This window comes from Diplotaxodon limnothrissa, unplaced genomic scaffold, assembly GCF_057381915.1.
Source record: "Diplotaxodon limnothrissa isolate DT_005_m unplaced genomic scaffold, D_limnothrissa_male_GT1.1 unmapped_scaffold_6, whole genome shotgun sequence".
Lineage (NCBI taxonomy): Eukaryota > Metazoa > Chordata > Actinopteri > Cichliformes > Cichlidae > Diplotaxodon > Diplotaxodon limnothrissa.
Genome location: NW_028188560.1, coordinates 1,432,550 through 1,442,164, shown reverse-complemented (window position 1 = coordinate 1,442,164; position 9,615 = coordinate 1,432,550). Strand labels below are relative to the sequence as shown.

General features: G+C 41.2%; 1 pseudogene; it reads right to left on the bottom strand.

Annotated features, from left to right (window-relative positions):
- Positions 1-3,084: 3,084 nt before the first annotated feature.
- On the bottom strand, positions 3,085-9,336 carry LOC146606831 (PAN2-PAN3 deadenylation complex catalytic subunit PAN2-like; annotated as a pseudogene).
- Between the last annotated feature and the right edge of the window lie 279 nt (positions 9,337-9,615).

Sequence of the window (9,615 nt, the reverse complement as noted above, 5' to 3'; positions counted from 1 at the left end):
AATAGTGGCTGATCAGCCCACAAAAACAGGAAAAGGGGTAAAACACACAAAACCTAACTAAACCAAACATAATGAACTCCAATCCCCCCCATGGTCCTGAGTTATGGCGTGAACCAATTTGTAGCCTTCCTTTAAAGCTCGCTCTGCCCCTTTTCCACCTCTTGGCTCCTTAATCAAGGGACTGGAACAGCTGCAACTAAGGTAACTCAGAAAACAAAAGATTAATCATACATAACAGTGTAAACTAAAATGTGTGCACTTATTTTAGAATGCAGCGTTATGTGGATATATTAATTAACTAAACCAAAACCAGTTATTTATTGTCCTGTAAATAAATTCCTATATTTAAAGAAAGAAATGTGAATGCAATGTTATTTATAAGCCTCTACACTAACATGGTGGGTATTACCACTGTGTGGCTGTAAGTGCAGCCATCACAGTCTTCAAGTAACTTAAAGAAGTCCAGACGCTTTTCTTTGCAAGCTCCTTTGACTACGATGACCTGGATGACTGAGAACCTTCACAGACATACCTGTATTTAGTTTGTTTGCACAACCAAAAAGCAAAAACTCAGAAGACCTTTAAGACCTTTAAATAATGCATATTTAGGACCTCTGAAATTCAACATCCTCTAGTGTCTCAAAAAATGTTTTCCTTGCTGCTTTAACACAGCCTCACCTGTGATCTGATAAATGTTAAGATTCAGTTCAACCTTTGTCCCATTTATCCACATTATATTTCATAGATATGCACAATAAAACAAATTGTTTTTATTAAACAGACAAATTTTATACATAGTACATATAATTTGCAAATTGACAGAAATCCATGAGAATTAATTGTCAAAGTTGCCATTAAAGTCAAGCATCAATCTTTGCTCATATTTTTGTTATTGTACTTTTATGTTTAGCTGTGACTAACTGAACACATTTGTGTCCTGCTTTGAATGAAAGGGTCCATTTCTCAATTTAAACATCTTTTCAGTCAGGTCCCAATTAGGCATTCTTTAATTGTTAATAGGTAAATATGAGGGTTGGGATCAAAATGTTGTGCTCCCTCTCTGTCTCTCCGTTTCTGCTCTTCAGAAATAATACTGATCTTTTATGGAACAGCAAAACTGAGATGAACTTTTCTTTTTTAATATCCTCACACAGATCGACCCATAATTGAAATTGGAGCGATTTTCGTCTACTTCGTTTTTTTTTCTTCTCTCAGTCAAAACATAACCACGATATTCAAATATCAAAATGCAGCTGTTAGTGTGACCTTGTCGGTGTCAGACTCCAGTAAGACACAGCCTCACACAGCCTGCAGAAAATAACGAGCAATTCGCGCAGTTACTTTGCTACACTGCTCTCGTGCTCTGGGGGGCTTGTAGATGTCTGGGGCCTTGATCTCCTCCATTCCTGCTTCATGTCCTGGGGGGCAGGGCTCCCCACACCTACTATTAGACAGTTACACGGAGAACCCTTGTGAATATATGGATCTACACGCACACAGGTGTGTGTTGTCGGACTTGTGTGCTGCTCAGTAACATTCAATATTTATTATTTACTGTTACTTGTGGTTATGTTGGTTGTTGCTGTGGATGCGGATGTGCTCATGTGTAAGCCGCTGCTTTGCGCTGCGTTTGGCTGGGAATTGTTGAAATTAAATATTTACATCTTCGTATATGAATCACATGAATTAGCGCACTGTGCATCACCCCAAGGAAATTTCTACTTACTAAATCTGGACCTGGATATCAGCTTCACACCAGCCATTCGTAGTGTTATAAGTCTACTTCACGATCTTCTGAAGAGTCCCGAGTGTTTGGTGACTTCTGACTGACTTTTAAGTTTAAACAATACTCTGGCACGGAAAAGGTTACAACTTTCTTTGGACTTTTATACCCCTGAAAAAATGCTTCCTCTCTCTCACAGAATCTGTTGATTTCGGAGCCTTGAACTGGTTCAAAGGCCTTGACTGTCTTACTCGCCACATATTGACAACAATATTCGTACTGATTTATTTTAGTATTATTGTCGATATTACAATATTTCTGAGACTGTAATAGCTCGTTTTTAAGCCTCCCAGTTATCAGTATTGTGATCACACTATTGCTTTAATATTATTGAGACTACACAACACATTCATCCCTGACCTCCACATATCCAGCTGAACAGGATTACTATACTCTGTGTAGATTTACACATTCTTTCGTGGAACATTGAAATAACTGTGTTGTGTAGTTTTTTAACATATCTCCTGGATCATTACTAACTGTATGTTTAGTTTTACTTGTAGAGTTGTTGGTAAGACCAGACAAGGAGTTCAAACAATTTCATTTTATGGTTCCCAAAACAAAACAAGCCGAAAAACAATGAAAATAATGACATAAACCTTTAAAAACAACTGTAAGAGTGAACGGTAAGAGTGTGCATATTATCCAGCAGAGGGCACCATTATATCAAAAAATCGTTCAAATGTGACTTAAAGCTTTATTAAATGAAGCACGTCTATTAAAGTATAGTTACTACTTTTGGTGGTGGCTGTAAATGCTGCACTTGAAGCACAGTCCTTACCAGTTAGAGCATTTTAAAGATGTCGAGGTGAAATATTGAGGACAATTTTTTCAAACTTGCTAAATGTGTCATTTATAGAAGAGAAATAACAGCTTTTGAAAAATTGAACGTTGATCTGAATTCTGAGAAAGCTGGAAAGAGTTAGCTGGAAAATGAACAGTGCAACAGATTTCACAGAATCTGGTGAAAAAAAACAAACTAAATTCATTGTGGTTGGAATCTGTTTTAATCAAGATTTTCATGGATTCGTGCACATTCTCCACTTCCTGGTATCAAACAACAAACATTTTACAGTGCTCAGGATGACTTCATTTACATGCAACAAGTTTGACTTTTTCCTTTAAAACAAAAACAAAATGCTTCAAATTCATATTTTGAATGATCACTTTCCCCCCTGTAAACCTCTCTGAAATAAAAAGCTTATATTTAGATATGATAAAAACAACTGAGTCACTGACTCAAAGCAAATAACTATAAAATATGATACAAAATAAGCAGCCCGAGCATCCTCAGGTCATGGTGTTGCTCACAGTCCCATCACAGAGGGAAGCACAGCAGCACCCGTGGATGGAAGGAGAGTGCATTCAGTCCACTCAGACGGACTATCTCATGTCCGAATCCGGGACTTTCCAGTTCAGCTGGAAGCCTTTGTCGTAGACTTCGTAGAGCACTTTCGTCACGTAATGATTCCCTCCTTCCTGATACAGCTCCAGGTACTTCCTGTAAAGCTTCAGGGCCGTGCATGAGTCCTCCGTGCTGTCGTGGGTTTCTCCCTGGATGTTGAGGCCTGTGGACATGAAAAAAAGGTCAGGAATGATTAAAATGAAAGTGTTCAGCTTCAGATTACAGTGTGGATATGAGGAATTGACACGTACGCTTTAGTGCATGAACTCAAAAAAGCCTCTAAATACTTTGTTGTTCAGATTTAATTCCAAGATGAGTTTGATGACAACTAAAACATCATGAACTATACTGACTTAATACTGAATACTTAACTTAATACTGACAGTAATATGAGCGGATTATCCAGTTTACATATTTGGATCCTAATCCCTCTCGCTGTAATAATGTGATTTAATTCGATTACAGACTCATATTTGGATTATTTGGATTTGATTTTGTTTTTTTTGTTTCTACTAACTTACCAAGAAAATACCAAGCAAGGAATTTCAGAGAAATCATCCTCTTGTAGGGCAATCGGAAGAGGTGCACGGTGTCGATAACTTGATCTTTGGGAACCTTAAGAAACAGAAAATAAAAAACATTAAAATCAAAGCACATCTATAAAAAAAAATCACATCTTTAAACGATATGAACTAATTTGAAATTTAAAACTGATGAAATAACGTACCACTAAATTAATGACACGAAAGTCATTCTGCCGGCCGTGGCCGACGAAGCGAACTCCTGCATCGATGAGGAAGCGTAGCTTCAGGTAGGTCGACTTCAGCGTGGTCACGTGCTTAGAGGATACTGTGGCATCCAGGTCTCCAGGTTCGATTCCAGAGTATTTTGTCAAATAGTCGACCACCTGGAAGAACAAATTGACAAGTTAGCGGGTGGATCCTTGAAACATTATATATTCATTCTTTCAGGTCATCGTGGTCTTTTCTCTCTGCAGCTTCTCACCTGCTCCTGAGTGGAGATGTAATCATCGATGAAGGGGACCCCCTCGTTGGGCCCCTGACCCCTCACACAGGTGATCCTGGCCACAGACATCTGACTGGGCGTGATGGTCGATTTGGTGCCGTCGCTATGCAGCACTGCTTCCTCCTGCAAACGCACACATTCAGGGGTCAAATTTGTTTTAAATACTTGAGTCAGATTAGCTGAACTACTGAAAATATGTATTAGGAATATTTAAAATTGTTTTTGATCCTATATTATAATAAATGATGGTATCATAGCCAGACTTACCTCACTGAGCTTTACAAACTCAGCGTCCAGCCCCACCAGGTCACCAGCCTGCGGCATCTCACTGACTGTGAGTGGGATGAAAGTGGCGTCTGTCTTGCTATGCTTCTCAGTCCGATATAAGTCGGATTTGACTTCAGACTGATTGTGCTGACACTCACTGCGGAGGTCGTATTTGGTGTGGTAGTTTCTCTTGGCGTAACACAGGATGGCTGGCACTTTCCAGCTCACATCAAACTGTGCAGCCTCAGTCTGAAAACAAAAGGAGAAACATTTTTAAATGACTGCACACATTAAAGTTAGCATGAATAAACAAGCAGGAATCTTATCTAGGATCCTTACCTGCTCAATCGGCTCAATGAGGAAGTCATTGAAGAGGTACCACTGCTGGCGAGAGACTCCCTGAAATAATAAAATCATTTTGAATGTTAAAAATGAAACTTTTTGTAGTCAGCAGATGTCAAACTTTTCTTATCTAAGCGTCGCTCACCTCTTTTCTTTGATGGTAGGTCTCACCCACTTTGATGTGTGCGACCATATTACCACCCGCGCCGGCGTCCAGGATGTGCGGCACCGTCGCCACCAAGTCATACAGAGAAGCTCCCTCCGCCTGTTCAGCAGCACTTAACTAGTAACAGAAAGTGCAAATAATTGTAAGATAAACTTTTTCATTTCACAAAATTCATGTGTTACAGAAACAAAAACACTAAAACCAACCTATAGTTCAATATCTACAGATTAGTGTAATAATGTTTTAAAAATATTGCTCCTGGAAATATGGTTTTAATCTTGAAGTGAAATTTTAACTTGGTGATGAAAAGTTACTCAATTATTTCTTCAAGTGCAAAGATCAGCTGAAAATCTAAAGTCCTCACCTCCTCGCCCTCAGGCCAGCTGCTGATCTCCAGTCTCTGACTTTTGCTGAGGGACATCTTGAGAGTGGCGGGGATCCACACGTGACGCTGATCCTGATCTGTCTTCTGCATGGATTTGTTGAAGGTGTACTATAAAAACAGAAACATGGGCAATCATGTAAATAATGAACAGATAAATCATTACTTTCTTTTAACTGTATTTAAACACAGTGAATCAGTGGCTTACCTCGGCCTGAACCTTCCAGAATTCGGCCTCTTTGCTGCTGTTCACCTCACAGTTTATCACCAAAACATCTGGGAGACGTCGAATGTTGCGTGTCTGCACCTACAGTGTAACACAAAGAAATGATTACCCTGCACAACAGGCAACAATCAACCATAAATGAATTGTCATTATGAGTGAATGAAAGCTGTAACTCACTGTGGGCTGATACTTGTCACAGTTTCCACACCATGTGTGAGATCTCTGCTGCAGGCAGATGCTTTTCTTCAGGATCTCAGCAAAGTCGTGCTCCTTTATTCTTTCTCCTGAAGTGTCAAAGTACAATGAATATCAGTGTATACATCAAATCAAGCAGATATTTCCCTCTGCTCATTCAAAAACTAAATTAATTCAAACCATTATGTAATCATTAATAGTTCAAGTTTCAAAGACAGAGTAATTCACAGTCACAGATATCCATGCTCTCAGTGCTCTCAGACTCACCTTGAGAGTCAGGGTAATGCATGTTGAACAGCAACATGAGGGAGGAGTAGACTGTTTCTATGCCACAGAGACACGGGCTGCGGTTCTCAACTTCAGAACAAAACAGCTCTCTAATGACAGAGTCGCCAGGGGAGCCCAGAGAACTGCAACACAAACACAAATCACAGTTTCAGAAACCAGAAGGAAAACTCTGCATTTATAAACAAACATAATGATAAGACTGGGACAGTGTCCAGTAAGAATGCAGGTCAACAACGATGTGTTTTACCTGCTCCTGGTCGTCCTGTAGGCCCGTGGATCCTCCTGCTCCTGTGTCTCCTGGAAGAGCTGGTAGAGGATGAAGTGATTCCATCTCTGGATTAAGCGACCTAGCTCGACTGTTCCTGTCGTCTCCTCATAGTTTGAGAGGATCAGGCCCATCTCTTTGGCTTCAGGGACGTTTCGAAGTGCTCTGAGGAAGTTGCTGGCCTTAAGGAAGAAGACATTAGAGGTTACTTTGGGCAGTCACAACAAAATGAGATTTCAAAGTAAGAGCCTTGCAATTCCCAACAGATTGAAAACAAAGAAAGAAAGAAACTTACCTGACATGGATCTCCTTGTGACAAATCCAACATGTGGAAGAGGAAGCCGAGTTCACAAGCCAAACAAAACTCCTTGTGGCACAAATGATTCTGAACAAGGCAGCGAACTGGCTCCAGGAAGTATAACACCTAAGATGCAAACATAAAAGACCCATGGAACATTTGACAAATTGTCTCATATTAAAAATTAAATGTACACATTGTGAATCTTCAGCTTCTTACCTGGATCATGCAGTTACAGTAGGCGTTGGGAATCTGCGGCTCCAGGCCAGCAAACAACGTCCTGTTGTAATGTTTGAAGTCAAAATCTTCCCGTCCACGTTTAGAGTATTTAATTGTCACCTGAAGCACAACAAACACATCTTCGTCACATGTTTGGGAAATCAAAGCTTGTAGCAACACTCTAGAAATTGTTACATGTCATATTTAACTGTATCTCTATGAACACCAGGGTGAAACGTAGCAAGTCCAACCTTTCTGTACTTTTCGGGAACAGTGTGAAGGAGCGGCTCTTCATCACTCTCTGTTAGAGATTCAGGGATGTGGTTGTAATAACCAGGTGACTCTTCTTTATTTGCAGGGACCTGCAAACAACAAACAGGAAAAAAAAACTTAAAATGCACCACGTGGAGATGGGTTTAACTTTTTTTGTAAATTTATTACAATATTGTAAAAATTACAGTTTAAAAGAGCAATAAGTTTTTTACATACCTGGTTACAGGGGCAGGCGGAAGGATTTTCCACATAACTGTTGAAGCCAACAGTTTCAATAGTTTGTGGGATTTCTGGGTCCATCCCAGGAGCCCACCTGTTAAAAAGAAACATGTTTTAGATGGAAACCTTTAATGGGAACTACATGAGACTCTAACCATTTATATCAACTGGGGAAGACTCGACATTATCTTACAAACTTTTATTGAATCTGAAAACAATATGTATGAACGCTCTAATGCAAACTCTTCAGTCTCGTTAGTGATTGTGTTACCTTGAGCTGGGTGTAGCCTGGGCAGTGGGGATGGGAGAGCAGGGCTGCAGGTTATGATTCCAGGCCAGCTGAGGCTGTGCATCCACAACGCAGGGCTCTCTGGAGTAGACGTTAAACATAACGTCCCGAGTATCGGACCAGAGACGCACACACACCCCACCCCCCCCCCCCCGAATCTCCAAAGGCTAAGGCTTGTTTGCTGGATGAGACCTCAAAACTTGTGAGAAAGTGGCCGTTTGTGTTGACGTGGAAAATATCCGCCATGTTGGCGAGGCCAGTGGGCTCACAGAACTGACACTCACCTGGAAAAAGACACAGAATGCAGGCAGTTATAGCAAAGCCACAAATCACACAAAGATTTTGTATGTCACATTTATTGGCCAAACATAGTAAGACTATGCTACAGAAAACTGGACTAAAGAATCCTGAAGCCAGCTTCATACCTGTCTGTGAGATGATTGCGAGCCGTGACGTGTAGGTAGGAATGAAGCGCACAAAGAATGGATCCACATGCACCCAAAGGGGGGTTGCAGCTCGCATCATGCGGAGGTCATACACCATCAGGAAACGTTCATTCAGCCCTCGGCTGGAGAACCCACTCACAGCCAAAAGGTTTCCATGAACATCAAAGTCTGACAGGCCGCCAGGAAATGCGTCAAACTTTTGTGTCCTAAATGTGCGCAAGTCTCGAAGGGTCACCTGTTATCAGCAGAGGGTCAGTGTTAGAGAGATATAAACCAAACCTCATCAAACTGATCCAATCAGGGGATACTTACTTTGCCAGAAGGATGCCCAAAGACGAAGAAACGATTGGTCTGACGCATTATTGTCACTCCAGGTGCCTCCACTGTGAACTGAAAGGACAATCAAGACAGCAGACAGTCAGACACTCGCTGTGAAGTCAGTTGTATGATGTGCCAGTGGTGTAAGCATAGATAGTTGTGGATTTTGATAAACATAAGCCTGGTGTCTTACTTTTTGAGTTTCTTGAAGTGTGTTCATGTCAATTTCAACCACATAGTTTTGTAATCCCCCCATGAGCAGCATGTTATCAGTCATGAGGAGACTGTGCATATCAGCTCCTTCTTCCATCCTGCAAAGCACCAAAAATGGCCATTAATTCAATAACATAAGGAATAATTTCACAGCTTCAGATCATCAACAGTCAATGTAACACTTACCGATAATCAAACATGACGAGGCCTCCACGAGTGTAACATCTGAGGTTGCACTCAGAAAGGAACAGCACGCCTGTTTCCAAACTCTGTATGTGTCTGATGGCATCAGTTGCGTGCACTTGGAAAGAAGAGTAGTGTGCCATCGTAGGTCCAAGGAAGGATTTTACATGACCCTAAGAGAAGGGCACAAATATTATTACAGAGTGCAACGTTTAAGGTGAATGTAGAAGAAACAAACTCTGCTGAAGCATCATTTTGGCTCTTACCGTGTAGTTTCCCATCCAGAGCATTTCCCGCTGCAGGTCAAAATGTGTTGCAGTGACGGGGATGCCAGCTTCTGAAACTTTACTGTGCAGCTCAGAAAAAATCCCCTTCCTTACGTGCACAGGCTCAGGAACGGTCACAGCCAGCTCCTGTGTGTACACTCCCACGTCTTGGTGGAGGTTTGGATTCAGATATGAGTTCATGGAGGGCTCCAGTCCCCCAGGAGTCCACTGAGGAGACCAGTGAGGAGTCCAGTGAAGAGAGTTCATAGTCCTGTGATGGTTGGCCCAGTATTCACCTAATCTTGTGCTGAGAGCTTCAAAAATCTTCTTCAGCTAAATCAGCCTGCAGAGGAACTGGAACTTCTGTAAATAGTAGTACTTGCAGGTTTAATCCCAATCTCTTGAAATGCAGAAAACTGGAGTCCAGATCTAAAGTCTGATGGATAGAGCCACGTATTTAACCTCCACTGGGATTCAAGGCGGTCCTAAGAGTCGTTGACTGTCCCTGCATTAAACGTTAGGCTCACAGGTTTCAGGGTCTGAAAC